This window comes from Drosophila mojavensis, unplaced genomic scaffold (genome assembly GCF_018153725.1).
Source record: "Drosophila mojavensis isolate 15081-1352.22 unplaced genomic scaffold, ASM1815372v1 contig_136, whole genome shotgun sequence".
Classification (NCBI taxonomy): Eukaryota; Metazoa; Arthropoda; class Insecta; order Diptera; family Drosophilidae; genus Drosophila; species Drosophila mojavensis.
The window spans coordinates 19,686,185-19,710,826 of NW_025318667.1; the positions used below are offsets into that span (position 1 = coordinate 19,686,185).

Consider the following 24,642-nt stretch of genomic DNA (forward strand, 5'->3'; position numbering starts at 1 on the left):
AATCAAATGAATTCAATCGAAATAATTACACGGACACCCGCAACTAATTACACACATTTATAAGAATGAAATGATGTCGTTGTTGTTGTTGTTGTTGTTGTTGGTTTTTGGTCTCTGGTGTCGCCAGTTGCCGGTTGTGATTTGTTTTTGCTATTGTTGCATGTAATTGATAGCAGACACGTAGAGCCACGCGCTGACTGTCACACACAGACAGACAGAGAGGGGGAGAGTCTAAGTGTGTGTGTGTGTGTGTGGGTGTGCGTGCTGTGGTAGACGCTGCATTTCATCAGTGGCAAATCAAAAGAATTCAGTAAAATGTTTGCCATGCAGACTAAAGCGAGCTAGCATGCAGACAGCAGCATCATTTCTTTTACCACACACACACACACACTCAACTGTCTCTCATTGTGTGTATGTGTGTGTGTGTGTGTGGTAACGATGCTGGCGTCGACTTGTCGTTGGCATGTCCTTGCGACTGCTACTAATTTTGCGGCGCTGATGTTTCGTTCATTCGCGCAATTTATTTAACTTGATTTCCTGCAATTTATTTCAAGTGTTGTCGTTTATTTAAGCACTCTGCACACACACACAGACAGTCATACACACACACACACACACATTTGCTTTGTGGGCGAGTGTAAAGCGCAGTGCAAGAAAATTATATTTAAAAGCGCTGCATAATTGCGCCCCACTTAGAGTATCTGGCTCGCCGACGCATTGCCACCAGCTACAAATAGTTGCTGACTCCCACACACGCACACACACACACACACACATGCATACATAAATTTATGCTCTCCTCCGTGCTCATTTGTGCAATTAACCCTTTGAATGTCAGAAAGCTGCATGCGAACTCATTTTTGCATGCGAACCAACTGCAGACAGTTGAGCAGCGGCAGCGAGCAGAGATTAACCGGCGTTGCGCGGTGCATGGCATACGATTGCATTCTACACTCCATTGTAGCTCCATTGCCATTGAGGTGGGCACTGGAGCTGTTAACAACTATCGATGGCAGGCAGACCAATAGTATCGATTGATATTCACGGTCTGCTGATGCTGTGGGTCTTCACATATCGCTGAAACTTCTTCAGTTTAAAGAGACAACTCATAAATGGCACTAATACTATGTCAGAGTCTAACTCTCTCTTTCTCTCTCTCTCTCTCTCTCTCTCTCTCTCTCTCTCTCTCTCGCTGTTCGCTGTTGAAAAGACTCCAGATATTGTTGCTGCTTATGCTGTTTGATATTCTGATTAATTTTTGCGATAGATCCTTTGATTTTTATGCGATGCTGATATATCGTTTTATCAGCTGTATAACTGAAAAACGTATTCTTTTACGCCTAATTAGTCTGAAGAAAACAATGACTTTGTTTATTTTTTTAGTATATGTAAATATTTAAATAAATACATTTTATAATTTCTCTATCATCAATATTTTTAAAATTAAATAAACAATAAATAATTAAATATTTTTGAAAATTATTTATTACATAATTTTGTATTCAATATATATAAAAAATAAATATTTAAATAAGTAAATAAATAAAAAAAATAAATAAATAAATAAAAAAAAAAAAATAATAATAATAATCATAATAATTTTATTATATTTTTAATAATAATAATATTATTATTATTATTATTATTATTTTGTAAAATATTTTAACAATTTTCCAAAATATTTTAAAATGTGATGAATATTTTTTATTATTTAAATATTGTTATAATTTATATATATTATAATAGAGAGAATGATCAGCCAGGCGTTTACGATAGTATCGTTGGTCGTAACTTATGCAAGAAATCATCGAATGGAGTGACTACCGATAGTTTTTCCGGTTCTAGTAGAAACCCAGCTTAGACATAACTTTTACTGCTCTGAGGAGCAACCTAATGATGAAGCTTAGTTTGAGTCTTTAACTAGGGTAATAGTTAAATGGGCAAATGCTCAGAGTATGTTGAACTAAAGGGAATAACATCATTCCTCAGTTTGTACGGCCATAGAAAATGCTGACTTCAAGATCTGAGATTAAGCTCTAACTGCTGTTAAAGCTAGTTGCGCTGCTTGGGGCTAATAATACGATGGCCGACAGCAATACTTCTGCCCACACACAAGCACGCCTGTGTGTGTGTGTGTGTGTGTGTGTGTGTGTGTGTGTGTGTGTGTGTGTGTGAAGCTCTGCCTGGCTACACTTTCGAGTGTTCATCATTGTGAGCAAGCTAATGGCGCTAATTTATTTTATTGGCAGCTCGCTTTCAGTCAGTTTTTGCTCCATCTTATTTTGTTTTTCTTCTTCTTTTTTTTTTTTTGGGGGCACGTTTTTCATTTTGGGCTCGCTGCATTTGGCTTGGCGGCAAAAGTGTGCAAATTAGTTGAATTTCATGTTGTTCGATTTGCCAATGAAAAATGAACTGTGTTTAGTTGCCTAAATTTATGACAAGCCATTTGAGCGGCTGGCGTTTTGGCCTGGCCCACAGCAGCAGGAGTAGCAGGAGTGGCAGCACCAGCAGGAGCAGCAGGGGCAGCCTAATTAAATTGAATCAATAAAAGTGCCGGAGACATTTTGCTAAATGGGAAACAATTGCCAACTTTACGTTTGAAGAGCTCAGCTCAAATGTATTTTCTTTTGTATGTGTGTGTGTGTGTGTGTGTGTGTGTGTGTGTGTCATAATTAATTTTATTTTATTTCATTTTTGCAGTCAACGTGCCACGCGCAACACTCGCCGTGCAACATTCAGTGGCAACTGCAGCTGAGTTATTGACGGCGTCTCGTAATTGATAATATTGAATGCAGCGCATTGCGCTCTGAAATCCATTAGTGAGTACAAATTAAGCCTTGCATTAAACATTAAAAAAACATTGCAAAAGAAATGCAGCGAGCGCCAATGGAAATCAGAGCTGGACTCGAGCTCCAAGTGGGCGGCTGGGCGCTCGGGCGCCAATTCAATTGCACGAAGTAAAAACTGATTACGCACGCTTACATTCAGGTAAAAGTGTCTCTCTCACTCTTTTCCTCTCTCTCTCTCCCTCTCTCTCTCTCGCTCAAGTGAACTTTAATTTACATTTGGCTTTGCGACTTTAATAATTCATCATTAAAGCGCATTGTTTCAATTATGTGAAATATGCATATGCATATGCCTGTGTGTGTGTGGGTGTGTGTGTGTGTGTGCTAAGCAACATGCAACATGCTGCATGCCACATGCAACTTACAACTTCTGAGTCATTTTTGTAGCTTTGCCAGACTTTTCTTGTCTTTTCGCTCCGCAAATGCTTAACAATTGTTTGGCACGCCCACTTGACAGAGTCCGCCCCTCCATCCCTTATGCTCCATGTAATATTATAATTTACGACTTTTTGACAAATTATCGGCATCGCTTGTCCAAATAAAACGTAAAGCATAAATTTGGCAATCGCAATAAGCACAAATTTCAATAAATTAATCATTGCAAGACGTCGCACGGCGGTGTGGAGAGGGGGGCGCGACGAAGCGGGGTAGACATTGTGGCACAATAAGCGGTTTATTCAGCTTTCGTTTTTATGACAGAGGGGTGTGGCAACCAGCCCCAGCCCCAAGCCCAGTGGCAGCCCCCAACAACACAGTTTTAAATGTTTTGAAATCAAATGCTTACGCATGCTGAGTGTGGGGGGAGTGGCAGGCGGGTGGGCGTGGAGGAAAGCGTGGGGCTGGCGAATGGCGAATGGCATTTGGCATTTGGAATGGGTGCAAATGCCAAGCCGTGTCGAGCCATGTAGCAACAGCTGTTGCGTAGCCCATGTTGTGCGATCCTTGTCGGCAGCGTAGCCAAATGAGCCGTGCCACAAATTGGCCTTAAATTCCAAATACCAAATACCATGGACCGACTGCATGTAGCTAGTTACACACACACACACACACACACACACACACACACACATGTATCGATTGTGGTCATATTAATAGCCAAACTGAGAAGCTGCCGTCATACCTGGCCATGAATTAAAGGGTCTAGGCACACAATCAAATTACTATTTGCCATTCATAATTTACTTACACAGCTCTACTTAATCCTATTATTGGTGAAAAGTTTCAATATTTATGGAAAATCTATCAGCACGTGAATAAATCACTTTGCCTCCTCATCAAAAGATATTTGCGTATTTTTGTTTTTCTGGCTTATACTAATTGAGTTTGCTGTGTCTGTGTGCGTGTGCGGCATTCTTTATAGCATTATACCTCTATATAAAATAATAGCTATTTACCGTACATATTTTATTAAATTTAATTAAAATATTGATTTAATTATTTCATTCAATTTATTTATTTTTTATTTAAAATTTAGAGATAATATGAAAGCGAACGAATTAAATTTCGAACAAAGCTTCCACTTCATAAGATTTTGTTTGCTTTTTTTTTCGTTTTTCGTTTGTTGACTTAGTTGAGCTTTAGTTGTACTCTTTATTATGCATACATATACATGTGCATATGTGTGTGCCCATGTATGTACATATGCAGATGTCACCTTTTCAACAAATCCTATCAACTCACCAAAATACATTCGTGCACGTATACCTACATATGTACATGCATGTATGTATACACAGATGTCACATCTACACACATATGATTTCAACTAACCAAATTCGCTCATTTATTCTCTCTCAGCTTCGTATTTGGTCGTCTTCTTTACTTTGAGCTTGATCGGCTAAAATCTGAGAGAAAAGCTTTAAAAAAGCTACTTCGGCTGAACGTACGAAGAGCACACGTTCAGCCGAAGTGGTTGGTGCCCATGCAATGCGTAAAAAGACTACTTTGCTTTCACTCACTCAAATATTTATATGTATGCATGCACAAGTTGCAGCGTACGAAAGTGGATATTTGTATCGAGAGAGAGAGAGAGAGAGAGAGAAAGAGATCCCGTTTCTTAGCTACTGAAAGAAGAGTATAGCAACATCACGAAAAGGCTTGCCATGCTATGAAGCTAAGCTGCAGCTCGTAGTGTGAGAGCACATATGCATACATATACATATGCATATGTAGTGTGTATGTGTGCATGTTTGTTTGTAGGTGGAACTGACTGTCGTTTGACTACGTGCAGATGCACTTGCTTGGACAGCTCTGACTAATCAATTAATTACATTTTACAACCAAAGAAAAAAAGTAAGTAAAAGGTAATTAAATAAATAAATATTAATAAAAATAAATAAATAAAAAAATAAAATAATATAAGCCAATATACATATACAAATTTGGGCATTCATAAAATTCAAATCTCGAGCATCTCTAATTTACTCGAATTGACTTAAACCAACACGAAATCACAAATGTCGCTAGCAAACAAATATCAACGGCATCCTTATCCTTTATCCTGGGCAAATTGTCGACTGTCAGCTTTTGTTTAATTTCACTTTTCATATCTCTAATTAGTTTCCATGTCATTTGAATCTAAGATCTATCCAGCTTGATAATTGGATCAAGTTGCGCATCTCCACGTGGCCACAGCATGGCAGAAATCCTTTTCTAGATTTCCAAATAAGTTTTTCATGTGATGCGGATCTCTATGCGCTTTCCACTTTCCACTTAGTCAGTGCCAGGTTCCAGTGCTCTTTGGCAAGAACAAAACCCAAAACATGGCCAAGCAACGCGATAGCTGATGAGGGGATGAGGATGAGCAGCAGAAGAAGAAGAAGAAGAAGAAGTCAGGCGAGAGGCGAAAAAATTAGGTAACTGCTGCGGCTGCGGACGGGCAAACCTCATTTCTGGGCGTCGGCATCTGCGGCAAAAGCCCAAACAAAAACTGTGCTATATATTATGTCAGAGGCGTCAGATAAGCGGCCAGACGACGACGTCGACGGGGACGACGACTGCTATATGGCTGGCTGCTGGGGCCGAAATCTCGTCGCGGCCAGCAAAAAGCCCAGGCGAATGTAAATCTGCTGCGAAATTGGTTTCTTCATCCGAAATGCGATTACAAGTCGATGAGCCGCCGAACAGCAACAGCAGCAGCAACAGCAACAGCAACAGCAGCAGCAGCCGCCAAAAGTGAATCAGGAAAACGGCAACCGAAAAAAATTACAAAATTTCCCGCTAAGAGAAAAATAAATGACGGCAAGAATTAAATGCGCTGCTCAGCGCAGCATCCAGTTTTACCTTTAAAAAGAAAAGCTAAAGAGGGACAAAAAATCAGCTTAAAACTCAAACGGAACTCGTATTACGACTTTTAATCAACTGCTGAGTATTATGGGGCAATTAACATTAAGTGATCAGCGGATAAGGAGCTGAACCAAGGACTATGGAATGTGGGTTAACAGCAGCTTCAATATTGCAAATGCAGCTGGGGAAATTAAACTATCGATAGCACTAGCGAGGTATCGAATTTTTACCATACTGTGCCACTGTCGATCTTTTTTTTTTTTTGCTGATATGTATACTATCAGTTTCGAATCACTTGAATTGGATACAAACAATGTACAAAATTTAAGAAAATTTAAGATATAAAAAAACCATTATACCCTGATTTCCCATTGAAAATGGGTTCAGGGTATAAAAATGGTATGAGAAAAAGTTCAAAAGATTTGGTAGAAGCTTAAAAAATAAACCTGATATCGATTGTTTCGAGGTTATGCTATCAAAACATCGTAAATGGCAAATGGCAACACTGTCGATAGTTTCCCACCCCCACTCCATTGATATGTCTATAAGTAACAGGAGATGGAATAGCATATGATGTAGTATAACTGAAATCGATAGCTGTTAGTCGATACCATCGGACAAACTGGCGCTGGTGGGAGTATACATATATAATTTCATGCATATCAATATATGTAGTTGGATTCCAGAATCGATACTATCGTAGCCGACTGTCGATCTATCGTTGCTTCTGCTATCGACTGAGTAGGACGACATTTCATCCATCTATCTCACAAATGAATAACCTCGGTGGGCATTGCTGATGCCATTGACGGTGTCGGGGGCAATTTTTATCTTGTATATTTTATCTCTTATTTTTATTTTATCCCTGAGCTTAAAGTTGGCATGCTTGGCAGCAGCTTGTAATGAATGCAGTTAATTAACCGCAAAAACATTTATGGCATGCAGCTTCTGCACTTGAATTGCATAATTCAAGTGGGGCCGAGCAATCCGAAGTGGCATTCAAGGGGTCCTTGACAGGGTCCTTCATTTAGACAATGTGCAGAAAATACTTTCTAATTAGAAAAGCAAACGAGCATTCGTGCACACACACAGACAGACACACAGACAGACACACACACGTACATACATATACATACGCACATGCAGGCACAACAAATATTTAACGAAATTATAAATGTACACAAGTGAAATTTATAACAAACTCAGCGTTGATGATGACGATGAAGACATGAAAGCATTCATTACTCAATTTCCAAGATGAAAGGCAAAACAGGACGCCAGCGAAGGGGGTAAAATGGGCAGAAGGCAGAAGGCATCAGCTTCAGCTTTTTTGGGCATGGTGTGCGTGACAGGAGGAGAGTGGCGGCAGGCGGGTCGGGAAGGGGAGCAGAGCAGAGCAGAGCCAAGAGTCTGCTTTGTTCCCAAAAAGTGCGCAACATTCCTCAACTTATGTGGACTCCATTCTAGTCGGAGCGCTTCGCATTCAACGCCGCTTGGTGCCTGCCCCCCTTGCCACTGACTCCCCTCTCGTTGCCACCGTTGCCAGAGCTCCTCAGCTCAAAACAATTAAAAACCGTAAATGTCCCCACATGACAAAGTGTGAACTTAATTTCATTTTTGTAGTTTACAAATGCAACAACGACAATAGCAACGGCAACGCACAACAACCACAGGAACACAAGGCAGCCAGGAATGGCGTCAAAAAAAAAAAAAAAAGACAGAGAGAGAGAGGGAGAGGGAGAGAGAGAAAGGAAAGAGTTCTTGCAAAGGGAACGTTGATAATGGGCTAGTCCAAAAAGCCATAGAGTGAGCAGACAGACAGACACAGTGAGTGTGAGAGAGAGGGAGATAGAGTGAGTGAGTAAGAGAGAGAAAGAGATAGAGTAGAGAGCGACAGCTAAATACAAATGAAAATGCTTTTGTAATGCCACAAAAACTACGCAGCAGAATTGCTGCTCGGGGGCAAAGTAGGGACGAGGCGAAAGGGGGAAACCCCAACCAGTTGCCGGGGCATTCCCAGTAACGAGCCAAACGAAGCACGAATGAAAGTAATTTTCTAAATACTTATGTATGGCCAATGTATCTGTCTGTGTGAGTGTGTGTGTGTGTGAGAGAGAGAGAGAGAGGTGGAGGGACAGGGAGAGGGAGTGAACAAGCAAGCCATTTTTCAAAGCTTAATTTCCAGAACAAGCAGCTAGCATTCGGCATAAGCAAAATAAGATGCGAAAAAATAGTAGTAGAACTTAAAGGAAATAAGAGAAATAATAGAACTATAAATTGAAAAAAGAAATGATATGGTTTTGCACGTGGAAATGGGAAATCTGAATGAGGCAAAAGGGAAGGGAAATAGGGTGTGAGGGCGAGAGGGAGAGAGAAAGCGCTAGAGTAAGCGTAAGGGAGTAAGAGAGAGATGTATAGAGAGAAAGAGAGAGATGTATAGAGAGAGAGAAAGAGAGAAAGAGATAGAGATAGAGAAAGAGAGAGAGAACGAGAGAAGAGAGAGAGAAAGAGAGAGGAATAGACGAGGTAGGAGAGATTGATAAATAAATTTGGAAAGATAGAGAGATAAATATAGAGGGAGAGTGGATGGATTGAGAAAAATAGAGAGAGGAAGACAAATAGAGAGAGACAGAAAGGAAGATTGATTGATAGATGAGAATGAGAGAGAGAGAGAGAGAGAGAGAGAGAGAGACAGAGAGAAGTGAGACAATGATATAGAGAGGCTAATAGAGATAGAGATAGATACGAATTGGGAGCGATAGACATATATATGTGTAGGGGCAGAATAAAAGAGAGAGAGGGAAAATGAATAGAATTTATTAAAACTTTTTTTTTTTTTATTTTATATTCTGATTAATTTGATTTTATTTTTTACTCTGATGTCTCATAGATAAATATTTAATAAAATAAATTGTAAATACTATGACATGCTTAAGCGGGTTAATTCATTCATTGATTCATTCATTCAGTAATTCATCATTCATTGCTCGATCTACTATTGCAATTGATCTATGATAATAATAACAACAAAATTTTCACAATTTGCTACAAATTACCAAAGCACTCAACTTCCGTTTAATGAGACTAGAAAGAGAGAGAGGAAGACAGAGAGAGAGAGAGAGAATGATAAAGGGAAACAAAGAGAGAAAGAGGTAGGGAAACAAAGAGAGAAACAGTCGCCGAGCTGAACATCGTGTGCTCCATGCAGTGCATACAAATTGTGTGGTGTGGCTCGAGTGGGTCGGTGGTGGTTCGAGTGGTTTGGGTGGGTCGCTAGCTTGGATGAGTTTCGCTTTGCACAGCCTTGTGAGTTGTTTTGACGCAGCCTTTAGAGCTTGCATTACGCATACGCCACGCTTGCCGCGCCGCCAGCTGCGGCTTTGCGTGCACAAATGAAGTTAGTGCTGCACTTAGGTGACTCACTCACCACTTGCCCTCTCCGTTAGTCTCTCTCTGTCTGTGCGCCTCTCTGTCTCTCTGACTGTCTCGCAGCGCATCTTTCAGCTGCCAAGTGGCGCATTTAAACGCATCCGCAGCTAACCGGGCCCGGGCCCGGGCAGGTGCACGTGCACGTGCAGGTGCAGGTGCAGGTGCAGGGGCAGGTGTGAAGCTCAGCGTGGCTCGCAGGATGTTCATGAAATATTCATTAAGAACATTGTGTGTATCCGCTTTTAGTTTTTATTCGGCCTCGCGTCTAGCGCCGTCCAGCACCGCCTGCCCTCGACAGCTATTTAAAGCATTTGCCTCACACGCTGTATTCGCGCGCGTGTGTGTGTGTGTGTGTGTATGTGCGGTCAGCGTGAATGACAGGATAACAATGGCTTTAACCGTTTGTCCTGTCTGAATAGAGCTCGTCCCTTCTGGCTGCTTCTCCCTAATTTGATGGGACACTAATCTAACAATGTTGACACCGTCACTACCGCACCACTACCGCACCACTACCGCACCACTGCATGCAAACGCATGGAAATATTTTGCAATTGAGCTGCACTCGAGCTAAGCGCGAGATAAAGACACAACTGCATAGATTTGCGGTGCGAAATGATTGCCCGAGGGGCGATTGACCCAGAGATTGTGCTACTACACAAAGCCCTTAAGCGTTAGCGGTTTAGCTGCCTCGACTGAACTGGGGGAGCCTCGCAGCAGTGAAAGCTCCGCAGACGGAGCTGACAGTTAAAGAAGATTTCCCTTAAGCAAAGCTTTGCTCAATCATATATAAACGTAATTGGGGTATTCCATTATCTATTTATATAAATCGATTGTTTCTGTTTAATTAAGTTGTTCTATTACCTATCAATGCTACCTATCGAAAGTTATGTTAAGAAATTATCGATTAATTAGGCAACTTTTTGCAATTTTTCGACTATAGATCATGGATAGAACCACCAGATATAATTCGTTAGCTTTGATATTTATATACGAAAAAGCTCAATTTAAAAAGTTACAAATAAAATACTGACATTAATCACACATATGTATGTGTGTATTGTTGAGTTTTAGCTAAACTCGATTTTCCTATCAATAGAAAAGCTAAGCTGATAATATATATATATAAAAAAAAAACCTTCTTAAAGGCTTCACGTCTATTATATTTTCGATTTGCTATTCGACTTCAATTTCATTGTCTTCTGCTTCTCTTTATGACATTCTAGACAAGTCTCAATTTTTATACAGTCGACTCTCGATAATTTGTACCCCGTCTGATAAAAAAACGCGAAAAATAAAGAAAAAAAAAATTATTTTTTTGAAAAAGATTCGTTCTCGATAATTATCGATAATTATAATTTCTCTGTAAGTCGAAACAAAATTGATCTTCTTGCCATTTCGAATTATCTGGGCTCGACTGTAGCCTAACTAATGGCATACTTATAGTATCCATAGTAAAACTAAGCGCTATTCCCTCTCATTGCTATTTTATTTCCATATTTTGTACTCCGGGCATTGGCCCCTCCACAAAAAAATAAAAACATCTATAAAATGATATGAGTTTATATTAGATATATAAATATGATACCTATACTTCTGTTACTTCAAGTTATTCTGTCTGCAGTCTTTGATCTCTTTTCTGGTAAGCGAACTCGATTTGCAGCCACAAATTGAAAAGTTTGAGTTTAAGTTTTAGTAAAGCATTAAGTTTAATTGCAAGAAACTTAAAGATGAAGTCCGACTCGGACTGCTGTTGTTATTCCTAATGTCACATCTTTGCCCCCCTATCTCCAGCTCTCGCTCTCGCTCTCGCTCTCCCTCACTCTCTCTCCCTTTCTATCTCTATCGCCATTTGCAGCCATTTACGTGAAGTGCATTTAGCCAAAATGTTTACTTGTTATAGCCTCCGTTCTTGCTGCTGTTGCTGAGCAAAGTTTGAGGCTCTTATCTTGGTCACGCTCGCTGCAGGCGAGTTCATAATGAAGCCCTAGCTGCAGGCCAAGCAAATAATTAGGGCTCACATTTGGTCAGCTCAAGCCGGCCAGGGCCAAAGAACTTGTAAGCCTAGCCACCGAGGCAACCCACCGACTGCCAACCCAAAATCCTCCACATTGTTCAATATAAGCCAACTTTCTGGCCAACAACAGCGCAGCTAAGCAAACAACGCAAAACGGCTAATGCCAAAAGAAAAAGTAGAAAGAAGCTAGACTAACAACTAGAATCAAAATAGAAGTTATCAAGTGATGCTGCTCATATGGGGTGTAGTCGCTTATAATATACCCTGTGTGAAATTGCATTCGAAATCTAATTTGAAAACATTGAGAAAGTCTCCCTAGGGTATTTTAGGGTATTGCGAAGTCAGTTTTCATGACTGCTCAAATACTCTTAAGACATTCGATAGTTTCCTGAGCTACCTTTGTAATCTGTTAAATTCCTTCATGATAGGCTACTTTACTTTCTTTTTTCATTTTCTCCTATACTATACGATCAGCCTCATTTAGAGGTTTTGCCTAAACGATTTTCTAAATGGAAAATTTCAAGTCTTCTCAAGCAATAAATAAAATCGAGAAAATCTAAATACTCTCCCTTTATAAGACTAGAATAAGGCAATTGCTTCAAATTTGTTGTCTCTAGACTCAATAGCCTCTCACTATCTACTAAGATCTAAGAGAGGGAGAGACAGAGAGAGAGAGAGAGACAGAGAGAGAGACAGAAAGAGAGAGATAGAAACAGAGAGTGAGGCAAAGAGAGATAGAGAGAAGCAGACAGAGAGTGAGGCAGAGAAAGTTAGAGAGAGAGATAGAGATAGAGAGAGAGCAGGATAACAAATCGATCATGCTAGGATCTTCGTTCAAAACTCGAACATTTCGGCCGATCGTTGGAGATAAATGATTATGCTTTCCCATATCTTGGTGATCCCTTAAAAGTAAAGACCCGTGCAAATACGAAGTTGAGTTGGATTTTACTGTACTAAATACTTGGCACAAGATGTCCAGTTTATGAGGCTACCTACATACTCTATGACCTATATACTCTATGCACTACCCCGAGGAGAGCATAAAAAGTTGAACAGAAATTCGAGAATCATCAACTGGGGAACATTAGCTAGCAAACACACACACACACACACACACACACTCGAGTATGACTAAAGTTTTTTCCGTATGTGCAACAAAATGTTGCGGTTTGCTGCTGCTGCTGCTGACAGTCGTGGCAAGATCGCCAAGTTGCCAGGTATTAGGCAAAAGGGCAACACCAACAACAATAGCTGCGACAGCAACAACAACAGCAACAATAGAGGAGCTGTCACATCTCAAGTAATTTCATTGTAGTTCAAATACTTTTGCCGCCTTTTGTCGTGCACTTATTTATTATTTGGCTAATTCGCGCGTTGCCAAAGTGGCCTTTCAAACAATAACAATATAAAACTAAAGAGTAACAGACAGACAGAGAGAGAGAGAGAGAGAGAGAGAGAGACAGATAAAAAAAAAAAACAAAGTATGAGCTGCAGAGGGAGAAGCAGACAGGGGCGGGTTGAGGTGGTTTAGCAGGCTAAACTTTAGCCTCGGCCAAGTGGCGCTCGTTGGCAGCGTCGCCTTTTGCTCGCCTGTCCAATTCTATTTCACATTTGCGCAAACTTTAAACAATGCGCACAATGCACTAGATAAGGCGAGCGAAAGAAAGAGAGAGGGATAGAGAGCGAGAGAGGTGGGTGAGGTAGCGAATAAGTTTGGCAGCGCCTAGAAAACTTTTTGCAGTCGGCTTCCACTTGCAGTTGCAAAAGAAGCCGACGTCGCCGTCGCCGTCGCAGTCGCAGTCGCAGTCGCTGCCAACTTGCAACTAATTTGTCTTTGCTTTTCATTTTGGGGAGTGGCACGCCCCAATGCAACTTGCGCCGTCTCTAACTACAGCTCCAGTTTCAGTTTCGTTTGCTGCTTAGCTGCTGCACTGTGGCCCCCGCAGCTGCCCCCGCAGCCACCCCTCCTGCTGCGTCTCCTGCGTCGCCTCGCGTCGGAGCTGTGTGGCGAGGCTCGTGTGTCACTTCGGCTTTTGTTTACAGTTGATTGTATTTAGCTTTTGTTTGGCCATTGCAAAAGTTGTCACGTCGTTGTTGTGGTCTAATGAATTGAAAGTTAAGCCATGCCCACACACACACACACACACATACAGACACACACATACAGACACACACATACACACACTCGTACAGCTTCTGCTCTGCTCGTTGGCAACTTTATCAGCAACATCAACAGTTCATGCCTAGCATTTGGCCTTGTTATTGCATTAACAGCCTTGGCCCGCCCGCATCCAAGTGAATATAAATAAAAATAAAAATAAAAAACAAGTAAGAAAACTCTAGTCGAGAGTGCTCGACTAGATACTACCCTGAACCCAACATATAAAAATGCCCATTTAGTATGGCTGAAATTTAAATTTCGATGTATTTAAAAATATAAATAAAATACCAAACTCATTTAATAAAATATAAAAATATTTTGAAACAATTAAAAAAGTTAACATCAGTTGCACCGATCGGGATTTGAACCACAATTTCTCGATCATGCGTCATGCAGCTAACACACTAGGCCACTTCACTCCTGCTGGTGGCGCTGACAAAACTCAAATAGATTCACTGGTGCAGCGCCATCTATCAAAACTAAACGAAACTAACTGCTGATGTGATTCTAAGAATCTGCTAGAATAACCAAACTATTAAAAACGCACATAAAGTATAGTTAAAATTTCAATTTAGGTGTATTTAAAAATATAAATTAAATAGAAAACTCATTTATGAAAATATAAGAATATTTTAAAACAATTTAAAAAAATTAACATCAGTTGCATCGATCGGGATTCGAACCGCGACTTCTCGATCAAGCGTCATGCAGGTAACACACTAGGCCACCCCACTCCTGCTAGTGGCGCTGGCAAAACTCAAATAGATTCACTGCTGCTGCGCCATCTACCAAAACTAAACGAAACTAACAGCTGATGTGATTCAACGAATGTTTCTAGAAGAAGTTTGAATGTATGTGTGCACACGCATACGATGCTGTTGTAGCTGCTGCACGTGCGTTTGTTAATTGGCCAAATATTTGATTATTTTTTATTAATTTTTGACTGAACGGAATTAAATGAAACTTTCAGCATATGATCTACATATTATATTGAATATTTGAGAAATTTAAAAAAAAGAAAAATCATTCACAATTAGCTATAGTGGCATCTGATTTGAACTTGAATGTTTTTACTCGATAAAAACATAACGAGATGATTTATCGAATTTTAAAAGCAAACTCGACATCCGCGCTGTATATACGGTCATTTTAAAAAAAAATTCAAGTCTCTAGCTCTTATATCTTGGGAAATCGACGCGTTCAAACATACGGACAGACGGACAGACGGACAGACGGACAGACAGACAGACGGACAGGGCCAAATCGACTCAGCTCGTCGCCCTGATCAAGAATATATATACTTTGTGGGGTCTGCCACGCCTCCTTCTGCCTGTTACATACATTTCAACAAAACCATTATACCCTGATTTCCCATTTTCAATGGGTTCAGGGTATAAAAAAGAGGAAAAAAATTTCATTTGCGAGTTTTGCAAATTCATTTTGCCGCTCGCAAGGACCAGTCGAATTAAATACGCTGCCAGCCTAATCAAATTTTCAGCTGCCTTTCGAGGGCCAAGCAGCTTTATGGCTTTAATATCAGCGAGCAGCTGATCCAAAAGAAATCACGACAAGCCGAATTCTGTTTAAGAGCATCAAAGTCAACTATAGTGCATCTGCCCCATGGTTTCTCCTGTCGCTTAACTTTGATTGTCAATACTAGTTATAGTTGCATCGATCATAGATCATATTTGGCATTTATATTATATTATATATTTATTATTATATTATATACTATATTATTAGTACTTTTTTAGCAATTATACTTTTGATGGTATTCACATATCTATTCGGCTTATATCACTGCTTGATTTTAATTTTGGTTATATTTGGATATATTATCCTCTACTACTCGCCTTAATTCGAGTTATTCTGTATCTGCTCAGGGTCGCATTAACCCTCAACAGAGCCCTAGGCAACCAACAAGTTGGGGCCCCCTTCTATTCATGTCTATTCCTTTCCTTTTCGATTCTAATACAAGCTTTTTAAAATGCAGACTTTAATTTTTCGGCTGCGGCAATTTTGAGCATGGCTTACCAATACAACTACATTCTATTTGCGAATTTAACCGCAAAAATCTCACTCTCTCGCTTTCGCTTTGAGCAAAATACTTCCGCTCCTTTCGTCTTTGTTTCTGTTGTGTTAAGCGCCTTGAGTGGAAGTATTCGTGTGACGCGGTCTTTGAACGAACACATTCACACACTCAATTCACGTACGCATACATACATACAAGGCTCTGGCATACATACCAATGCATATACTAAAGACTTTTTGCTTTATTTGACTCAACCAAACAGTTGGTCTCCGAACGAAGTGAAGCAAAGCAAAATAACGGTTTAAAGCCGATCGCGAGCGAGCTCTTTAAAGAGCGAATTCAATTGGTCGTTTGCTGAGTTTTTCTCAGAGTGTGAACAATTCCACTCAAACAGAAGAGTGTAAGTGAAACACACTCACTTGCAGGCTTCGAGAGAGAATAAACAGTTATTGATGAGCTATGCTTATTATGGTGTTGATAGAACTATGAGTGAAATGTTCTCATATGAATTTGGAGATAATTTGAAAAGCTTTATCCCTTGCTTCTTATTTGTATTTTAATTAAATTTACTCAAAGCTAGGCCCTAAGTATTCACATATGTACATATGTATAAGTACATATCTATATTATTTTTACACGAACATAGAGCATAGCTGAGAACAATATTGAACACTTATCCGGTCTGCCACATCGACTTCAACTATTACCTTATTTTATGATGTGTTTTTTACGGTCTGGCAGATCCAGTGTAAGTCTGCTCAGTGCATTAGGCAAGGTGCTTAGCGGCGCTGTGGCGGGGCTTTTGGTGGAGCTCTAGTCTGGGCCAGTGCTTAGGCTTATTGCCAATTTCATTTTGTGGCTAAGCATGGCATACAATATATTAGTCAATTTGCAGCCCTGGCTTCCAATCGCCAATTCGCATCCGCATCCGCATTCGCATCCGCAAGCAAATGCATGAATCAATGCACAAAATGTGCTCATCCTGCGGGCCAAGTCGGTCGAGCGTGGAACGTATGCTATATAGATACCTACGCCTACCCCCCCCCCATTGTTTCCCCCTCGCCCAGCACTTAACATAAATTGAAATTGTGCCCGGCTAACGTCAACGAGCAGCAGCATCAACATCATCATACGGTATCGGCCCCAAGCTCGTCGATAACTGGATTTGCAGCAAACAAATCGACGGCACACTTGAACACGCCACGCACCACCCAACCACCCAATCACCCAACCACCCAAACACCGAAACCGCCCAACCACCATCCCGCCTGGTGCCCTGCAGCCAGCCAGCTTCCGACTAAGTCGATTTGTTGGGAATGGGGCTAACTTATGACGCCGGCGCGTGTGTTTTTCGGCAACTTCATTATCGATTGCTGATCCATTGGATTAGGCCAGACAATGGGCAACAAGGCGCTGTCGACTCCGTTGCCAACCACTTGGAAACTTCCGTTGCGGCGCACAAATTTGTCCACAAATTAACGCAGAGCAGCCAATGGCCAGGCCAGATGGACAACAGCTAACAGCAGCAGCAGCAGCAGCAGCAGCAGCAGCACCTAAACTGTTCTAGTTACCATATACGCCTCGGCCCGCCCACTCTCCGGCAGCCCCTGCCTAGCAGTGCTGACTTCTGGCTGCTGATTCCGTACGGCCTGCTCGGCCGGACTATTCCGAAGGCACGCACATTTGCTGGTAACATTTATCGCCGGATTTCCACTGTCATGCCAAAATGTGGACACACACACACACACACACACATACACACGCAGACAGAGGCACGCCCGGCTTGGGGTTGGGCTCTACTTGTTTTGTGGGGCCGTTCATCGTTTTGTCTTGTATGTTGAATAGAAATAAATTTGCGACTTAAGTCCTTGCGCGCATTAATTCGGCCTAATGTCGTGTAGTCGCATCCGCATCCCGCTTTCCCCCCGCCCGCTGTCACCCCCCACCCCAAAACTGTGCCTGGGACTAACATTTTATTTATGACCAACTAGCACACACACACACACACACACACATGCTGAGAGAGTGGTCAGCGGGTCCTTTGTTGTTTCGGCGATTTCGCTCTGACCGCAGTTGGTGCCATAAGCCAGCGATACACCAATATGAATGTGTGTGTGTGTGTGCGTGTATGTGCTGGTCAACAAAGCCGATTTATGATTGCGTGTGCGTGTGCGTGTGTGTTCGTGCGTGTGTGTACGCCGTGGGCCTTCAAATGGATGGAGCGCGCGCGCTTTGTGGCTATTAAATTATTTGTAAACAATTTTTGATATCTGATTTTATGCGTCCACACACACACACACACACATGTACACACACACACACACAGAGAGAGACAGACAGGAACAAGTTGGCAAACAGAGCGTACGAGTGACAATGACTGCTTGGGTGGGGCATTGCACAATCGGAGTGAGGGGCTGGAAGGGAAGAGGACTTTGCTTGTTCTGCTGTCATAACTCGATTTCAACATTTTGCGTGTCGTTGCCAAAAACAGTTAAACACACAGGGAGAGAGAGAGAAAGACAAAGAAAGAAAGAGAGAGAGAGAGAGAGAGAGAGAGAGAGAGGGAGAGAGAGAGAGATAGACTTTAATGAGTATATATAGTGCTGAACGGAAGCGGGCCAAGTCAAAGTGTTGAACGACCTTTCACAGTCATTGACTTGATGGATATCTTACTTAGAGCTTCCGACACAATTCAGTTGTATTAAATCGCTTAACGCAGATCTATGGAAGGGAGACTAGACCAGACTCTAGATGAGACAGTGCGAACAGCTTCAGTTAAGACAGATTGGAGTCTTTAAGAGATTCTCGATTAGACAGCGAACAAATCTCTAGTTAAGCCTGCGGAGAGTCTTTAAGAGACAATGGGAAAAGCTCTCATTAACACAGAAAGAAGCGAGTCTTACGTAAACTCCAGATTCAGCAATCACAAAAAAAGCTAAGCTAAGCTAATATGAAAGAGACTTCAGATTCGACAACGAAAATATATCTAATTAAGACTGTGGAGAGACTTATGAGCAAAGCTACATAAAAGCGAGTCTCGATTGTAATAAATCTCTAGTTAATACAAAAGCGGGTATTAAAGAGAAGAGATTAGACAATGGTGAAAACAGTAATCAATACAGAATCGAGCCTTAAGAAAACTCCATACTCGACAATTTAGAAAATCTCTAGTTTATGCAGGAGCCACTCTTCAAGAGACTCTCAATTGGTTACTGGCAATAGCTCTACCTAATGCGAAACTGTGTAATATGAAGTCTCTAGATAAGGGGAATAATCTTGGTAAATACAGAGGCAAGTAAAAAAAGAATCAATCGAAAGAGCTTCATCTCATATAGATGTGATTCACGGAATTTTTGTTTTCTCTTTTATACTGTCCAGCCATATTTTGTCTTAGAAATGAACAGATGATAGAATATGGAAGTGGCAAAGATTCATTAGTATTTATTGTTATCTGAGTCAAAAATAGTTTTATGTAATATATAGTCTACTATAATACTAATACTCTACTATTGCCAGCGCTTAATTATTAAGTCAATCTATTAAATAAAGAATGAAATGAATTTATATAAAATAAAATCTTAAAGAGATTTCAATTAGGCGATGATGCTCACAATGACTTCGTAAGCTTGTCTATGTTCATTCCCATGGTATAAAGCCAATATTAAAGCTCTCACATTTGCGAAAACTTTTTAACTGCAAAACACAGTCGTTTGAGCATAGCATATCCGCTTCTCACGGGTCGCAGGGTAGAGTCTCATCTCAGGCTCAGCTTGACGAAATCAACGAACGGTGCCTCAGAGCGACTTTCCTACACAGAGGGATAAGCCGAGTCGATAGAAATGACATACAGACACTGAGAGCTATATTTAACTAAGTAGACACACATATGTATGTATGTAAGCATGTAGGTGTGTAGGCGCACACATACACACATCATTACATACTTGTACAAGACATCATATTATCTGCTTTGTTATTCTTTTTCTTCGGGCGACAATGCCAGACATACTAATGAAATTGTAAAAGTCTTCTTAAGCTAAATGGTATTAGGGCAAAGGTAAGAAAACAAACAGGTGAAGGCAATTTAATATTTATACTCAACATATATATCTATATGTGATTCAGGATATGTTAAATGGGCTTTGCACAAGTAGAAGGAGGCGTGGTAGAGTATGTATATTCATAATCTGCGGAGTCAATTAAGGCCTATATGAACCTTTTAGATAGTTTGGTTTTCCTATGGCTAACTCAGCTTAAATTTATTTCAAACAATCGATAACTCTTTCCGATTAATGGGAATGAATCTACTAAGCCTTTGGACTTGAAGTTTGATTTCATTTATATTTTATGCGATATCGATTTTGATTATGCATTTTTATGCATTTCAAATTGATATAAGATTAAATACTTGCTCATCATTCAATAAAATTCTTCTGACTGAAGTTTGATTTCAAATTTTGGCAATATGCAAAAGAGTTTGCTTATGTACTAAATTGAAAAATATAATATAGAATATGCAGATAATATGCTGAAGATTGCATTGTAATCGGAGCAATAAAACAAAAGTTATTAAACAAAAAGTGGAAGCCCATGGCGAACAGCGTCAAGTTTCCGTAAGGAAAAGCTCACTGAATCTCGAGAGAGAGAGAGAGAAAACGAAATCAGTGGCTTAACTCTTGCAGCTCTGAAATCCTTTTACCTTTATTTGCGACATATTGATATGAAGATATGAAGAGAGGAAGGGAAGTCTCTTCATTCCTTCCACAGACCACTCGACACATATACAGTTCGTCATCCATCTGCTTTGGCTCGTGCGACAGCGATTGCTTTAATTTCTGCCACTCCCATTGTCCACTCCTTATAATGGGCACATTTAATCAGAGCTTTTCCCAAATTGAGCTCTTATCGGTTCACTTGAATTTGTTTTGGCCAAATATCACAATTTCGATTCTTAATCCAACTCCAATTACTGAAATTGGCGCCGTTGCACTAATTCCAGAAAATGCCACGCATAACTATTTGAAATGCATTGTTGACAAAGCTTTTAGGCCATCAGTTGATGGGGAGCCAAAAAAAACAAACAAACAGTGCAAAAAAAAAAAAAAAACAAGTAAGAACGTTGCAGTCGGGCGTTACCGACTGCGGAATACTCATTCACATCCCATCAACAATTTAGTAGTTAAGTTTCGCTCTATTACTGTAGAATATACAGGTTTTTCCGATTTGCCACGCCCCAACTGGGCGTAGACACCTCATTTTTGGTCAGTTTTTAGAAAGAGATAACGGTACCCTAACTGCAAAGTTTGAATGCTTACCCTCAAAAAATGTGAAAATTACAGGGTATTTTTCGATATGCCACGCCCCTAAAGAGGCTTTAAAATTATTTTTGAAACATCGATAGAGGAGGCTACCAGTAACTCAACTATCCAAATTTGAAGCTTCTAGCTATTATACTTTAGGAGATATAAACTTTTGCGGTTTGCCACGCCCCCTGTGGGCGGACATATATCCGACAAAACTTTTTTGGTCTTGGGTGATCAGTCCGAGTATATATACAAAATTTGAGGTCTCTGCCATCAATAGTGTCCAAAATATAGGAGAATTTAAAAAATCACTATATATTCAGGTCCGATTTGCCACGCCCCCAATGGGCGTAGACTTGTAATTTATCTTCAGACTTTATAGAATCATACCATTAGCTGACGTGCAAAATTTCAGCATTCTAGGTTTACAACTTTAGGAGATACAGTTTTATCCGATTTGCCACGCCCCCAATGGGCGTAGATATATCCGCCATAGCTCGTGATCTTGGGTGGTCAACGCGGACCTACATACCAAATTTCAGCTTTCTAGCTCTTCAACAAACATGATTTCTGGTATATCGGAAAATGCATTTTCCGATTTGCCACGCCCCTAGTGGGCGGATCGGGAAAATTTTAAACTTTATAAATCGGAGATATACACGAGTATGTGTTCCAAATTTCAAGTCTCTAGCTTCAATAGCGCCGAAATAGATTGCGTTCATACGGACAGACGGACAGACGGACGGACGGACAGACGGACAGACGGACGGACAGCAAGACGGACATTGCACAAAACCAATATACTGATTCACTTTCGTGAATGAGTATAAAAAAAAATGCTTCAACCAGAGCACTATGGGGAAAAATCCAAATTATCGGGTATTAATTAATAACTTAAAAACTAAGCCAGATTTTTTGATCCGGTTTTTGTATTATTAATATGTATACCATCAGAAATATATTTTAGAAAAATGGGCGTGTCACCGCCCACCCAAAAGAAAATTAATTAAAATTTTGTATTAAAATTTTTTTTTTTTTTTAAGAATTTTGCTTGTTCATACTTTAAAATAATAATTTTAATTGAAAACAATCGAACTTTCATAAAATCGAAATTAGTTTTCTTCAGTTTCGAGTTCCAAATCAGCCAGAAATATTGATCCGCTAAAAAAATTCGGGTTCTTCAACTGATTTAATTGTGCCTTCAACTTTACATAATACAATACGTACAACTTCATTAGACAGCGACCTTTATGCTTTCAAACTCTTTTCTAAAGATTTGCCGAAGAAATAATCTGATCAGATGTATCCATTGTTAAAAACCATCAGCGAAATTATGGATTCTGCTCTCATGCTCTCATGCATGATGAAATTAGTCTGATTTATAGACCTGGTTGGGCAAATCAGACGCTTCCCTTCAAAAAAGCCTACAGGATGAACAGTACTTTCCATAATCTGCCTCAAATGAACAATTATTTTTATAAACATTTGCTGTCATAGGCAGTCATTCATAGTTGTCAGCTAGTTTTTGTTCCTGCTGCATTTCTTCCATTTGTAATTTATATTTTGGCAAAAAAAGCGGCTTTTGCTTTTTTAATATCATTTATAAGTTGAATCAATATTAGTCTTATTTAGTTTCAAAATCACAATTACTATTTCTTGGTTAGAGTTGCCTTTTTCATTGAGCCAAATATCACACAGGTCAGCTCATAGTCACCTGCTAAAAATTGATTTGCGCCGGTTGTGCGCAAAAGTGCACATTGAGACAAAGGCACTAAGATCCCAATTGATTACTCTATAACATGCAATTGGAATTACACTGGTGCGCCCTGGTGGCTGTTTTATATGTCTTTGCAAAGTTTAATTTTATTTACAAGAAATGAAATTTGACAACATTTGCTAATTATACAATAAATGATTAAAATAAGTTCAAACATCAATTGGTTTTTAAGCCAACGCATAGTAGAAGCCCTAAAAATTCATATCCTTTTTAAATTTCTCAAAAATAATGTCTGGTCATTGAATAACGATGATTTGAAAATCGGCTAACACAAATTGTAAGCTGAAGGCAAATGCTTTTCGAAGATAACAGCTGACTTTAACAGCTGTTAGGCTTAACAGTGGACTGTTATTCAACATTTTGGGTACAGTACCTTAAAGTTTGGAGTTTTATTAAGATGTTAACATAAAAAAATTATAAATTTTCATACTTCGCAAAAATGACTAAATACCCGAAAAACGGCAAAATTCCCCATAGTGCAGAGGGAGCTGAAATATTGCGCATACGCAACGTTGGCCAACCGAGCATCCAGCATCGAGCAGAGGGGCTGCGCGGCAGCTGCCCGTAATGCACGAAAATTTATACTCTATAGAGGACATTTGCATATATTATGTGTGGAGCCCAGGCAGCCACGTGTCCCCATAAGCCCGCCAATCGTATGTGCAATCAAATTTCAAAGCGCCAAATGAACCAGCCACAGACGAATTGAATGGCCGACTGACTGACTGACTGACTGACGGACGGACTGACTGACAGCGGCCTGGCTCACTCCTATAGCTGCTGCTGATGCGCGAAATATGCGAATCGATTGACTAGCAAAACTATTAAACTGTCTGTCAATCGTCCCGCTGTGCGCCAGAGCAGACAGATCTACGTGAGCTGCCAGAGCTGTGAGCGCTGTCGGCTTACAGCTCAGCCTCATTCATTCAGCTTCATTCACTTCGCAATGAGCTGCAGTTGATTCAGCGCGAGCTGGGCAATGTCTGTGAATGAATGAATGAATGAATGATGAATGAATATGATAAAAATAAGTATAAAGTATATAACGGGCTAGGCGATGTCTACATGATATAAGCTTGTATTATGTAAATGATTATAAATTATATAAGGATATATATAAGGATATAACTATACAACAGCTATGCAATGTCTGTGCCTAACAAATTATACATACTTATAATATAAATAAATATAAAATAGTATAAATGGATATAGAACACATAACACATAATCATATGAATATAATAATGACAAATATATAAATATTAATGAGACATATTTATATAATATAAGTAAGTATACTATAAATAGATATATAGAGCATAATAATATGATTATAATAATAACATATATATAAATATAAAAGGGCAGCATACAAAAATCTTTATCTTTCATGAATGGAGATAAATATTAAATATAATTATTTTTGAACTATCGTCGACTATCGACGGATTCTTCATTCCAGGAACAGAACCCTATACGAAGTACAAGTCTTCGATTTGGGTTTCATTTTAATATTGTCAATTACTAAGAGAGAGAGAGAGAGTGTGAGAGAGAGAGAAAGAGAATGAGAAAGAGAGAGAAAGAGAGAAAGAAAGAAAGAAAGAGAAAGAGAATGAGAGATAGAGAAAGAGAGAGAATAGAGAGAGTGTATGTGTGAGAGAGGCAGAGACATAGAGAACTAAGTCCGGCAAAACGAGTACAGGGAGATAACAGAGCTTCAACATTTGGAAATGTAAGCCAGAGGCGTTTGGTTGTATTTTATTCCCAGAGAATAGAGAATAGAAATCGACGC

General features: G+C 39.9%; 1 protein-coding gene across 2 annotated transcripts in view; it reads left to right on the top strand.

Annotated features, from left to right (window-relative positions):
- The window catches only part of LOC6584298 (chaoptin), a 242,412-nt gene that overhangs the window by 68,778 nt on the left and 148,992 nt on the right, over nt 1–24,642 (top strand). Inside the window, exon 3 of one of the 2 annotated variants that reach the window (XM_032732425.2) lies at nt 2,701–2,819. The exons of the other annotated variant lie outside the window; for it this stretch is intronic. The gene's annotated coding sequence lies outside the window, so the exon portion shown is untranslated. The remainder of the gene's footprint in view (nt 1–2,700; nt 2,820–24,642) is intronic. 2 annotated transcript variants of the gene reach the window in all.